The 12,203-nt window shown below is 50.0% G+C and overlaps 1 long non-coding RNA gene across 1 annotated transcript in view; it reads left to right on the forward strand.

The window, feature by feature from the left end:
- The window catches only part of LOC110256376, a 109,354-nt gene extending 98,745 nt beyond the window's left edge, over positions 1-10,609 (forward strand). Inside the window, exons 4-5 of the long non-coding RNA XR_002337774.1 lie at positions 7,331-7,422; positions 8,891-10,609. This is a non-coding gene — a long non-coding RNA (uncharacterized LOC110256376). The remainder of the gene's footprint in view (positions 1-7,330; positions 7,423-8,890) is intronic.

Genomic DNA, 12,203 nt, shown 5'->3' on the forward strand with positions numbered 1-12,203 from the left:
AAACAAACTGGAAAAGTTTAAGACATTTTCAAACCCTTGGCTTCCCAGAGGGCGTCTGGGGCCCTGGGCAGGACAAGGTTCTGCTGGCCTGGGTTTATATTGTGTTGATGACTTGACCCCTCCAGCTGTGAGAAGCCAAACTGACAGCAGGGTTGTTTTTACTAAACTTCCCAGGATCGCAAACTTGATTTGGGAGGCATTTGCGCTGATTTGCGCTGAGGTCTCCAGCGGCGGCGCCCGGCTTCCTCCTCGGGCAGAGTGCATGATGGGAGCGGCCCGCGCCCTCGTAGCTGACAGCTGTTGTAAACCATCGCTGTCCTCCGGAGTTATTCCACAGGGCCGGCGAGGCGAGGGGAGCCGTGGGAGGGGGTGGCGTGTGAGAACATTTCTTTCCATCTTGCTGAAATGTGAGTCTAATGAAATGATAATGAGGTTGTGGCCTTTAAGCTCCATTGAGCTTCTTGAGCATTGTAATTTTACCCAGAGTGGGGCTAGTTTTTGAAATGATTAAAACTATTGATTCCTAGGCCTGCGCGGCTTGAATCAGAATTCATTAGAGGCCCAGAGGTGAGGGATAAACATTTCCCTCTAGTTCAGCCAGCAAACAGACCCCCATCTTGCCTGGTCTCCTGCTTGCCCATCCACCTCTCCAGCAGACCTCTGGCAGCACAGCTGGCTGGTGTGGAGACCCCTGGCAGTGCCCGCTGACAGGAAACAAAAAGGATCCTGCATAGAGAGACAAGTTAGGAAAGTCCCAACTGTGGGTCCCATCCCATTTTCCTGGGAGGGACGCTGTCAGTATTTAGTCTTGGTCCTATTGTCTTACAGGCATTATAAATGAAATGTCTTTCCTGTAAAAAGAAACACATAGAAACACAGAAACCCTCCAAAATTTGGAGAAGAATCCCAGAAAGGGAAACTCCAGCTGGGAGTGGTGGCTGACCATGGGACATGAACTTGGATCTCCTGAGTGCCATCTTTCTTGGGATGGAAAGAAGGGTTTCTCCCTCTGATGTCGTCATCACTGTTTGGGTTCCCAAGAGCATAAGACGACTCCTTTCAAGTTTTCAAGTTCTCTAGAGCAGAGACGGGCTGGTGTCTTAAAAAAATAACCTTACTTTGAAAGTATTATGAAGGTTTTTCAAAAAATTAAAGATAGAACTACCAGTGATCCAGAATGTCACTTCTGGGCATTTATTCAAAGGGAATGAAAATAGTAACTCAAAAAGATATCTGTACCCCCATGTTCATAGCAGCAACATGGACACATCCTAAGTGTCCATTGATAGATGAATGGACACTTCATCTAAGAAACATTAAGAAAATGTGTGTACATGTGTATAATGGAATATTATTCAGCCACCAAAAAAGAAGAAATCTTGCCATTTGTGACAACATGGACCTTGAGGAAATTATGCTAAGTTGAGTCAGACAGAAAGTAATTGCTGTGTGATCTCATATATATGTAGAACCTAAAAACAATCAAAAATAAAATTGAACTGGGTGAAGGGTATCAAAAGGTACAAACTTTCAGTTACAAAGCAAAGTCAGGATCTAATGCACAGCATGGTGATTATAGTTAATAACGCCGATTACATATTTGAAAGATGCTAAGAGAATAGATCTTAAAAGTTCTTATCACAAGGAAAAAAAAAAAAAGTCTAACTATGAGGTGACAGATGTTTACCAGACTTACTGTGGTGATCCTGTCACGATATACACAAATATTGAATCGTTATGTGATACATCCGAAGCTAATATAAGGTTACATGTCAATTCTATCTCAATATAAAAGAAATAATATTAAAGGAGGACAAAAAATAATTACATAAACTGTTAATAGCATAAGGATGGGCATGCTTCCTAAGTATACCTTGTTCTACCTGTGTTCTGTTCTTAGTTCAACTCTTGTCTGAAAGTATGGAAGCCATGTGTAGGCACTTGGCTGGCTCCCTGCCTGTGTCCACATGGGGGCCACCATTTTAAAACTGGTCAATGTCCCTCTTAATCTTTTCTCTGACAAGCCTAAGAGATCACATTCAAATGGTCCACCTGGGACCTCCTTCTCACGGTGAGGTTCTGGCCCGAGGAGCAAGGTCCATCCACAGTGGCCTGGCCAAGGTGTAAATGACTCAAGGGAACATTGTGCTGTCCTCCCCGTGGGGCAAAGCAGCCTGGCAGAAGTCCCCTGGACCCCATCCCCTCCTCTTTAACAGTCTCCCTGTGCCGTTATGGCCATAAAATGCACATCGATCATCATGTTCAGACTAGAGCGTCAAGGTCTGCCTTCAACGTCACACGCACCATGAGCGGGTCCACATTTTGGAAATGGCCTGATATATTTCCAATTTTCCTGCTCACATTTTATGTCAGCATTAGTATTCCGAAGTCCTCTCTCTACCAGGCGAGTGGGGTGCACTTCCTCTGGCTTACCATGTGCATCTAGGGTCCCCCACATCCCACTGCATTATTCTTCTCAGCTTTTCCTCTGTGTGCACCCCCACCCCCTCGCCAGACGGTGTGATCCTTGAAGGCAGGGTTTGCATTTTATTCCTTTTGGCATCTCATCGCCCAGGACAATGTCTGGCCCATAACCTATGGGGGCAGATGATCATTGAGTGAATGCATGAAGGAAAGACTCCATGGTGGATATAAGTTGATTCTTAGGACAACCTTGTGAGCCAAGCAGGGTGGAAATATGAGCTCTGATTTCCTGATGAAAAAGGGAGGAAGGGAGGAAAGGAGGAGAGAGAGAGAGACAATGAGAGACAGGAAGGAAGGAAGAAAGGAAGGGAGGGAGGAAGGGAATGGGGAGGAAAGGGAGGGGTCTCCAGGAGGGGAGGGCCTTGCTTCGGATCACCTGACCCCTGGAGCTGGTGCCGGCGTTGTGGTGCAGTCAGGGCACACAAAGGTGTGCGTTCTGCTGCCCACGCTTGCTCTAGGGCTCCTAGGGCACCGCGTTGTTTCGGAGTCTCTCCCGAGGTGCCTCCTACACAGGTGGTTCCCAAGTGGTTCAGCTCAAGGTCCCCTTTTATTTTCTCCCTGATCCCGCCCCCTAGCACCTGGGCTTTGAAAGATTAGGCCTAGCAAATGAACGGCAATTATGCAGTAATAATGACTCCATTTTCTCATTTTTATTAATAAAACACACATGGGACGTGCCACTCAGCGCTTTGGCTGAGAGAAAACGAGTTTCCCCACTCGGTGAATAGAATTCCACCCAGAGGCAGCCAGTTAACAAACCACCTTCTGGGCTCGGCTCAGCTGGGAATCACTTGCTGCACTTGACAGCCCTTTCCAGGGGCCTCCATAGAGCCGGCTGCCTGCCCTGGTCTCTGAAGTCAGAGGAGACAGGGCCCATTTCAGCTGCTCCCGGCTGGCCTGTCCATCCCCGCTGGAATCAGCAGACCCTGACTTCTGGAGAAGCGTTCCTGTGATGTGTCAGCTGCTCCGGGAGAGCCCAGAGTGATGGATTCCAAGACCTGTCAGGAGAAGGGGATCACGGTCAGTGAGGAGTTATAAACTCCTTCCCGTGGAATTGTCAGCAGAATTTTAATAATACTCTGTCTCCCTCTGTCTGGGCACTTCCTTCCCCTCTCTGCCTGCTCCTTGTAGCGTGCAGAGTGGGGTTTGGTCCCTGGGGAGAGCACATGGTTTCACTCGGTCCAGGTGTCACGGCTGGAAATGGGAGGTGATGCTCAGATAGGACTCTGGCCTTCCTGCCACCCTCGGGCCTTGGCAGGGCCCTGCGTTTCGTTCTCCTGGCTCCCTTCCGTTTCAAGGCCAGAGGGAGGCCCTGCACGGGCCTGAAGTGAGCTGGAAAATGGAGCTCTAGCCTGCTTCTCCTTCCTTCATTTAGGCAACAAACTCCCTCCCGAGGGTCCACTGTGTGCTGGGCAGGGACGTAGGAGCTGGGGCACTAGAGGGCCACTGTCTCTCCCCCCCCCCCACCTCCTGCTTCCCCTCATGGCTGCTATTCAGCTCTAATCATCCTACAGAAAAAAACAAACAGGAAAAGGGGGAAAGGGTGGGGGGGAATAAGAGGCAGGAGGTGCTGGAGGAAGAGGGTAGTTAGAAATGACCTCAGGAGCAAGTGAACGAGAAAACCAGGCTCGGTTTTGGGACGCCCAAATCACCCCCTTCCTGCCAAACGGCTCTCCGGCCTGCACTCCCCTCTCCAGGAAACTCTCTACACCATCTATGCTGCCAACTCCGAAGTGTGTATTTCTTGCCCAGACTTCACTTTTGAGTGTCAGACCCCCTATGTCCAGCTACCTTACTGGAAACAACCCATCCATGACCAAACTCACCGTCTCCCATCGGCTGTTTAATTACGGGCTCTGATTTCCTTTTTCCTCTCCCTTCTCCACTAGACCATGTGCAGTCTGAGGCTAGTGCCCCTGTCTGGGTTCTGTCTGTGCCCCCAGTGCCCAGGACAGCCCTTGGTACATGAGGGCACCCAGGAATAGCTGTTGAAAAATGACCAGTATCAGAGTTCCCATCGTGGCTCAGTGGTTAGCGAATCCAACTAGGAACCATGAGGTTGCGGGTTCGATCCCTGGCCTCACTCAGTGGGTTAAGGATCCGGCGTTGCTGTGAGCTGTGGTGTAGGTCGCAGATGCGGCTCGGATCCCTCGTTGCTGTGGCTCTGGCGCAGGCCAGCGGCTACAGCTCTGATTAGACCTCTAGCCTGAGAACCTCCATATGCCATGGGAGTGGCCCTAGAAATGGCAAAAAGCCAAAAAGCAAAAAAAAAAAAAAAAAAAAAAAAAATGACCAGTACCAATTCATAGAAGAGGCAGCTTCCCCAAAATCAATTTCCTTCATTTTTCCTTGAAATTCCTCTCATCTGTTTCCCCTCAAGGAAAGACCTTCCCATGGCTACAACTCTCAAGACTGTTGCTTTTGCGGCAATGGAACTGGTGAGATTTCTCCATCCCACAGGGATGAACTCTGACCATTTGGGGGGTGGAAGGGGGCTGTCAGGCCTTGGCTTTTGTCCCCCAAGCCTTCCAGCCCGGGGCCGGATTTGCATATGTTAATGTGGAGAACTGGAGTGAGTTAATGAGAAGCAGTGGGCCATGTGGGTGAGCGGAATTCCTCAGAGTATTTTTTTCAGATGTCTTAATTCACTCTCTTTGTTGTATTTCGGCAGATCCAGGTGTTTAGATTGAGTTGGTCCTGGTCCCCGCTCCCCTCCCCCAGGTCTCTGAAACCACATCTTTCTAGATGCCAGACTCAGCCTTCTGTCCAGAGGGTGATGGGAGTGGGGGAGCACTCTGCCCCCCTCCCCAGGGAAAGGCCCCAAGGAGATGGCCTGAGGGAGCCTGCCCCAGGCTGGAGAGCCCCCCGGCCAAGGGCTGGGGAGTGGGGGTGTTCCTGAGGGGGGTGGGGAGGAGAGGATAGAATTCCAGAGACAAGAACCCTTTACAGAGACAGCCCGCTGGGCTTCCAGCCCTCCATCTGGGTTCCACTAAAAACACATTTTGCGTGTTTCTGTTGTTCTTAAGTCTGGGTTTATTTCAAGGGGAAAATTATAAAGAAACATCTCTGCCTTCATTTCAACAGCAGCTTGTGCTTGGGTAGACTCTCATCTGTCTGGCCTGGCCTGCCTGGAGGGGAAATGAGAGGGTGAGGGTGGGGTCCCAAGGAGAAGAGGTCCCAAGAGACTAAGGCTCTGGGCTCTGTCTGCTGCCAGTGTCCCAGACCAGTGGGTCTGTCACTAGGGCTCACCTCCCCAGCTGAGAGCAACATCAATGGTAGTAGAGGCACTTGGTGGTTTGAGAAGAGAGGTGAAGACCAGGGGAAGCCCAGGGCAAGGAGAGATCTGCTCAGGTTGCCCCGCCTGGGAAACCTCTATAGACAGAAAGTCGGGTGACAGCATCCCCACAGGTATTTGAAGGTCTTCCTCTCTGAGTCCAGGGCAGCGTCCGGTACGTGACTACTGAAGTGAGTCTGACTTTTGTCATGATAGGAAGCCAGAGGTAGCAGAGGCCCATCCTGAGGATTCAGGTTCTAACCCTGTCTGAGAATCCCCAAGGTTACCCAGAGCCCTTGACCTTGAATCTGCCCTCCCCACAGAGACACAGAGAATGAAGGTCAGAGCTGGAGAGGCCCTTAGCCAGTGAGGAAACTGAGGCTCAGGGAGGGGAGGCTACTTGCTCAGGCCACACATCCCAGACCCCCATGCTCTCTGCCCCTTTCTGCCACGCTGCTTATGAAGGTAGATGGGTGGCCAGAGCTCCATGGAGGGGCCTAGAGCACTCGTAAACACACCACTCATGGACTTCCATGTACATGTGCATACGACACATACACTGGCCCTCAAACCCTGTCAGCAAAGCTCATCAGTAACCCCCATCCCCCACCCCTGCCCCAGCACAGCCTGGTTCCTCCAGGGTCATTTGGACCCTCGGGCTCTAGGCAGACACAGGTTCTCAGAACACCATAGTAGATGGGGTCCTGTCTTTGCACAGAGCTGGTGTCAGACACAAAGAGAGACTCCGCAGCCCAGGCGCTGGCTAGGCCCTGGCCTTCCCCCACCAGAGAGCAATTCTTAGCAGAGCTCTCACTCTTCCTCAGAGAAGGGCCTCTCAATGATTCAAGTCCAACTGCTTGGGAAGGATCTGATTGCCCCCTGGTGGCCGTGTCTGGCATCTTCAGCACCTGCTCCCCAGGGCTTTAGTCTATTCATCGAATAGGTACTGGGACCCTTGCTGTGGGCCTGGGGAAAGGATTGGTCTGTAGGCCACAGGAGATTGATATGCAAAGCAACAATTATCATACAGGTTAATTAGTGCTATTAGAAAGCTAAGGTTAGGGTATAAAGGAAGCTGAAAAAGAAGGGCAAGGAGGAGGTGCCATCCCAGCTTCTATGCCAGGAGCCAAGGAAACACTCCTTAACAAGTACAGGCTGCAGTGCCTTCCGGTCTATGCATAAGCAATCAATACTTCATGCACGTGTCTAAGAGTTTACAGTTTACCAAAAGATTGCACTTGCATTTTCTTTCTTTTTTTTTGCCATTTCTTGGGCCGTACCCGTGGCATATGGAGGTTCCCAGGCTAGCAGTCTAATCAGAGCTGTAGCTGCCAGCCCACGCCAGAGCCACAGCAACGCTGGATCCGAGCTGCATCTGTAACCTACATCACAGCTCATGGCAACGCCAGATCCCCAACCCACTGGGTAAGGCCAGGGATTGAACCCGCAACCCCATGGTTCCCAGTCGGATTTGCCAACCACTGAGCCACGACGGGATCTCCTGCACTTGCGTTTTCTAATTCATCCTACCAATAGTGTCCTGAGGTATATATAATTGTTCCCATTTTACAGATGAAGACACTGAGGTTCAGAGATGTTCAGCGATTTCCCCCGAGTCACAGGGAGCAGGTTTCTCTTCTTCCAGACCTGCACCATGACACCTGGTGAGTCCTGGTCCCCGTGACACATTCACACCCCCCGGGCATACTGGACATGAGACATGTTTAATTCTTCTTTGTGAGTCTGGGCCCCAGGAGGTACAGACATCTCCTAAGGATGGGGACTGCCTCTGGGAAGGGACTGGAAAAGACTGAAAGGAAAGGGCTAGGCTGAAGAGAGCCTCTGAGTGGCAAAGCACAGAGGTGGGCTTGAGTGTGAGGGGCTGTGCACAGTGGCCTGCCAGCCCATGGAGGCGGGGGGGGGGACCTACTGTACGTGTTCACATTTAGGTGAGAGAGGCTGTAAAGACTTTGCTGGGGGCTCAGGCTGACATGGACCTCCTGTAGGATGCTAGGCTTGTGTGTTTTCTAATGAGCTCTAAAATGAAGCTCTCAGGAAGCTGTGTGTTTCAAGGGTGGACTCAATGAAGAAGGTCCTTTGGACCAAAGAAATTGATAAGGAGTGGAGGATGTAGATTCAGTGGACTTTCACTGATAGCCTACCATGGACCCAACACGAGGTCAGGCACTTGCTCATATTTAATCCCATTTAATCCTCATCAAAGTCCTCTAAGGCGATGAAACTCAGAGAGGTTCAGTAACTGTCCTGAGGTCACAAAGCTGGTAACTGACAACACACAGATTCAAACTGAGGCCTCTTCTTTTTTTCTTTTTCTTTCTTCTTCTTTTTTTTTTTTTTTTTCCTTTTCTGACTGCCCCACAGCATATGGAGTTTCTGGGCCAGGCAGGGATCAGACTAGAGATGCAATTGCAACCTAAGCCACAGCTGTGGTAATGCCAGATCCTTAACCCACTGTGCCAGATGGGGGATAGAACTTGCATCCCAGCACTCCCAAGACACCCCTGACCCCAAGATGCCACAGCGGGAACTCTTCAAACTGAGGCCTCTTAATTCCAGTGTGATTTGTTAAAAGAGCATCTTCAGACTTTGCTGATTTCTGGACATGATGTGGATTCACCTGCGAAGGAGTCAAATATTTGGGAAGCCAAACATTCAAGGGAGGGAGTGCCAGGTGTTCTATGGAAGCAGATTGGCCCTGCCATGGAGTCCGATTTCCCTGCCAGCTCTGTCCTATCCCAGGATACATATTCCCTGCTGTGTGTTTGGTTTTGTCAGTGCTCTATAGAACTGCATTTTCAAGGACTCCATCACTCCCCAAGCATATAAATGTCTCTCCTTCATTTTTCCTATTAAGCAGATGTAAAGAATGAACTAAGAATCTTGGTCACCATTAATTTCACAGCCTACAATTACTTGCATCCCTTTTCTTGCTTGAGTCATTTAAAAAAAAAAAAAGCCCTTATGATTCTTTTAATCCCCTTTGGCAGAGTGAGTCCATTCTCTTCTCTCTTAACCTCCACTCTCTTGCATGTCCCCCGCCCCCACCCCCACCCCGGAAAGCTCTAAATAATGCAGCAAATTCTTGTTTCATTTCCTTTTTTCTGTTTCCAGATGGATTTTTCTCTCCAGAACATCCCTGGGAATCATTTCTGTCAGATGCTTCACTGGATGTCCCTTGGTTTTTACGCTCATCTATCCCCTTCTCCTCGAACCCCACCTCCCTGAAATGGCAATTTGCTATTTTAATTATAGTTTCTCTTGCCGCACTTGAGGCTTTTTTCCTATTGCGCTCCTCTACCTTGCTTAGATTTTTATCCTTTCTTCCAGGGCAGAGAATTCATTAAGATTTCTAGATTCCTCCAATTTGCTTCCTTGATGGTGAATAATTCTTCTTAGACTGTGTACAATTCTGATTGTTCAGATGCTGAATTAGGTGGCTGAGCAGCGGGACCAGGGTGCCCCGTGTGAACTGGTGGCCCCATCCAAGTGCAGACTGAATCAATGCCCCAGAGCTGTGAGTCCCTGGGTCTGTCTGGAGTCCTGCAATGGACCATCTCCGAGACCTGAGGGGTGGCCCTATGACAGCTGACCACAGGCCTCTGCCTCCTTTGCCAACAGGTGAGGGGTCCCAGGACTGTCTCTGGGTTCCATGAGTTGCTCCTTGCAGGCTGGGCTGGGCTGGCCTTGACCATAAACCATCTGGGTCACCTGCAGCTGTTCCCCAGGTGCTTGCTGGGCCTGTGGGCTGAGGCTGCAGCTGGAAATGAGTCTGGGCAGGAAGTGAACAGGGAAGTAGCTCATGTGACCGGGAAGCTGATGAGGCCTCCCAGCGAAGGGAGCACCAGAAAGCAGTTCTCCAAGGCATTCCAGGCATAGAAGCTGAGCCACTCACCACAGAGGGGGGCCACTTGAAAGCTGCTGCCCATCCTGTTTACGCTCACAAACCTGCTCCTGTTCTCTCCTTCAGGAAGGTATGTAGGTCAGTACTGGTGAAGGTCATTTGCTGTGGGAGTGTGTAAACGTCAACTTTGAGCCTGGCTCAGTCAGAAACACGGGGTGCTCCAAGGTGACTTCAAAGTCCTGGGGAGAGCATGGCACACTGATAGCTGTGTAACCCGGGTGGGTCCCATTACCGCCTGACCCTCAGGGCTGACAGAATATGAGGTCCCCGAAAGGCCGGTCATGGGCCACACAGATATGATTCCACGGGCGAGGACAGGCAAGGGACGTCATCCTCCTGTTTGGGCCTTGCTCGCCTCAGTCTGTAAGGGATTCAAGGCAAGAGACCCAGCTGGAAAATGAAAAAAGGAAAAACATTGAGATCCTAAAGCATAAGATAAGGTCTGAGATTGTCTCCAATGGGAATAAAGGAATTAACAGGAGGGTGACCTGTAAAGCCAGGTGAATAGAGAGAATACAGAGGCAGAGGCCCTGGAGCAGGCTTCTCGGGGAACGTGCAAGAAGCAGACAAGCCTATGCATTCCCAGAGAACTTGCCTTCTCATCCCAGAGGGTTCCTGACTTGGGAACGAGCCGGCACAGGCCTATCCTAGATGTGCAGAATACCAAATAAGATGGCAGAAAATAAGGCAAAAGTTTCCCAAAGTTGGGGGTCATATCATTTTGTAGCATGATTCTGACACTCACTAGGTAGGCTTTGTAAATTTTGCTCTTCTATATGAAAGATTGGTTTGTGGGGTTGCCTCTTATACTTCCTTTAATAGGTCAAGGGCAGGAGCAGGGTCAGGGAGTGGCTTGGAGAGCTGTTTTTCTCTTTTCCTCTTTATTAGCCATTCCTCCCCACCCCAAAACACTAAATACAAATAATGTTTTTTTGACCTGGGCTGCTGGTGTAAATCAACTTTGATAAAACATGAATTCAAGCCCCTTTAGAAAAGTTGCTGTTTTAATTGACCTGTAAAGAGTCAGCTGAATGGCCATCCCAGCTTGGAGGCAAGTTCTCAGTTCTTGCTTCCAAACAGACTGCTGTTTCTAAGTCTCTGCAGGCAGAAAGGTCGCCCTCCCCCAGGGGTGCTGTACAAGGCACTGACTTGAGGGCTGGCTGGAAGCAGAAGCTCAGAGTGGCCTAGAGCCACAGGGATGAGTGTGTGGCCCAGGAGGGATTTCAGGCAGGCTGGAGGCAGGGAGTACCCCTCTTTTGGGGAAGAGGGCAGGTCAAAGACGGAGGTGAGAGTCTGACGGTTCAGGGAGATGTAGGGGTTGGTCTTTCCAAAGGGTGGGTGTCTGGAAAGGAGAAGAAGAAGAGGAGGTTGGAGAGATGGTGGTGTGGACCCAAGGAGGCCTGGGTGCTGGGTGAAGGAGGCAGGTCTGTGTCCTTGAGCAGGACTCCCCACTGAAGGTTTCCAAGCTCAGAAAAGCTGGCCTGAAAATCAGATTTTAGGAAAATTGCAAAGAGGCAGGATACCCTGGAGGGTGGGGGCTGATCAGGGAGCTCAGTAGGGAGGCTTTGGTGCTGAGTCCAGCATGAGAAGCATGGGCCTGCAGGAGCGTGTATGCATAGAAATGAAAGGACACACAAGAAGTTAAATGGAAAGGATGCAACGGGAGGAGGGGGACAGCCCAAGAGGGGGAGAACCTGAAAGTTATGAGGCAAGAAATGCCCTCAGGAGCAGGTGACACGGGTACTTTATATTCCCAGACAATTTGCTAGTGAGTTAGGCTAGTTCCTGCTGTCCAGCCCTTGCTAGTGGGTGCAGCAGAGCAGAAGCCCGATTTCCACAGACCTCCCCCAGGCAGCTAGGGGTTAATGTGGTCTGCAAATAAACCGAAGATTAATCCTCAACAGTACTTAATGCAGGGTAAAATGTGATAAATTATTCACATCGTACAGTGTAATAAGCAGGTTGAGTCTGTGGCACTAGGCCTCTTGAGCCGTATTTTACACTTAGGTCCCCCTCTCGTGCCTCTTATTTAATCATTTTCAGAACACCTGACTTAAATAGGTGTTTCAGGCCCCATTTTTTTTCCCCCTGCAAAAATAAATTAGATCATACATTCATCTCAGGACATTTTGACATTTACCATATTCTTACCATTAAAATAAAGATGATTAGAAAGAAAAGAGCTCCGTAATTAGGCACAGGAGGAAGCTGGAACTCACTTTTCCTAAGGTTATTCCTCTGGCCTTCCTGGAAGAAGAAGGTCTGTTCTACAGAGAGGCTTCAGAAAGCTCATTTGCATACGAGATGCTCCTAATTTATAGTTCATCTGAGGGAATGAAATCTGTTTCTTTTGAGCTGATTCTCTCTCCTGTGGAGAGGGGTGGCTGGGTCCAGGTTCTCCTAGTCCTCCGGGGTGTCTGTAAAAGGTATTCTCATGAATGGGACTCTTGTCGCCAAGATCCTCCCACGCATGGGCAGCCGTTCAATGGCTCTAGTCCGCGGCAGCTAATGGCCCTGAGCAAG

The sequence above is a fragment of the Sus scrofa genome, chromosome 13 (genome assembly GCF_000003025.6).
Source record: "Sus scrofa isolate TJ Tabasco breed Duroc chromosome 13, Sscrofa11.1, whole genome shotgun sequence".
Taxonomy (NCBI): domain Eukaryota; kingdom Metazoa; phylum Chordata; class Mammalia; order Artiodactyla; family Suidae; genus Sus; species Sus scrofa.